The 1,710-nt window shown below is 37.9% G+C and overlaps 1 protein-coding gene across 4 annotated transcripts in view; it reads right to left on the bottom strand.

Annotated features, from left to right (window-relative positions):
• Positions 1-1,710, bottom strand: part of LOC107582158 (vegetative incompatibility protein HET-E-1-like) — a 16,345-nt gene that overhangs the window by 3,079 nt on the left and 11,556 nt on the right. The window lies entirely within an intron of this gene.

Below are 1,710 nucleotides of genomic sequence, written 5' to 3'. Positions count from 1 at the left end.
ATTTCTAATCAATGACTTAATAACCACAAACAACCTGGATTTTATGTTTCTAAATGAAACATGGCTAGAAGACAGCTGCAGTGCAACGGTCCTCAATGAAACAGCCCCTCCTAACTTCACTTTCATGAGTGTTTGCAGGACTGTTAGGAGAGGTGGAGGTGTAGCTGCTCTATTTAAATATGTCTATCAATGCAAGCAAGTGTCATTTGGTCAGTACTTGTCTTTTGAATATCTAGGGATTGTGTTGAAAGGTGCTCCACGCATTCTGTTTATCATTATTTATAGGCCTCCAAAATACTCTCCAGCCTTTGCTGAAGAGTTCATAGAAATGCTATCAATGATTTCCTCAGAGTTTGACTGTTTTGCTATTGCAGGGGATTTTAATATTCACATAGATAATGCAGAAAACTAAACTACAAAAGAAATTATAACTGTTTTAAATACTTTTGACCTGATTCAGCATGTGCATGAACCCACACACAATCGGGGACATACTCTAGATTTACTCATCAGTAGAGGTCTAAACATTTCATCCATTGTTATTAAGGACGTAGCACTATCTGATCACTTCTGTATTTTCTTTGATATATTGATCTCTGTTACCACTGAATCTAGATCGGTCTCAGTCAGAAAGAGATGCATTAACGAAAACACTAGTGTGCTATTTATGGAGGCTATATCTTTAACACCAAGCATTTCTGCAGACTCTGTTGATCTTCTCCTTGATTCCTTTAACTCAAAAGTTAAGAATGTTATTGATGACATTGCTCCTTTGAAAGTCAGCAGGAAGACTGGCAGACAGAAATCAGCTTGGAGAAAATCAACAGCAGTTCAGAGTATGAAAAGACAATGCAGAAAAGCTGAGCGGATGTGGCGGAAGACGAAACTTGAAATTCACTATAGCATATATAAAGACAGCCTTCATGCTTTCAATGTGGAACTAGGCAAAGCTAGACAGTCATTCTTCTCAAACCTTATAAACAGTAACTTAAACAACACTCGCACTCTTTTTGCTACTGTTGAGAGACTGACAAACCCCCCCAAGTCAGATTGCCAGTGAAATGCTCTCCGAGAGCAAATGCAATGAGTTTGCTTCCTTCTTTTCTGAGAAGATCAATAATATCAGGAAGGCGATTAGCACATCCCCAAGTTATGCAGAGGCTAGACAGATTCAACCACAATATCAAAAAGAAGATACTATGTCTGCTTTTGAAGAAATTGATAGCAACATTTTGGAAGAAATAGTACAGCACCTTAAATCGTCAACCTGCTATCTTGACACACTTCCACACATATTTTTTCAAAAGGGTGCTAAACTGTTTGGAAGCAGATCTCTTAGAAGTGGTGAATGCCTCACTTCTTTCTGGGACTTTTCCAAACTCCCTGAAAACTGCAGTTGTTAAACCCCTTCTGAAAAAGAGCAATCTTGATAACACCATATTGAGCAACTATAGACCAATATCAAATCTTCCTTTTATAGGAAAGATTATTGAAAAGGTAGTCTTTAATCAGCTGAACAAATACTTAAACTCAAATGGATACCTGGATGATTTTCAATCTGGTTTCCGACCGCATCACAGGACAGAGACAGCGCTCATTAAGATAATAAATGATATTCGCTTAAATTCTGAATCTGGCAAAATATCAGTGCTTGTACTACTAGATCTCAGTGCTGCGTTTGACACTGTCGATCATAACATACTACTAGAG

This window comes from Sinocyclocheilus grahami, unplaced genomic scaffold (assembly GCF_001515645.1).
Source record: "Sinocyclocheilus grahami isolate Dianchi unplaced genomic scaffold, SAMN03320097.WGS_v1.1 scaffold40.1, whole genome shotgun sequence".
Lineage (NCBI taxonomy): Eukaryota > Metazoa > Chordata > Actinopteri > Cypriniformes > Cyprinidae > Sinocyclocheilus > Sinocyclocheilus grahami.
Note: the sequence above shows the minus strand (reverse complement) of the source record. Positions and strands in the feature narration are given on the sequence as shown.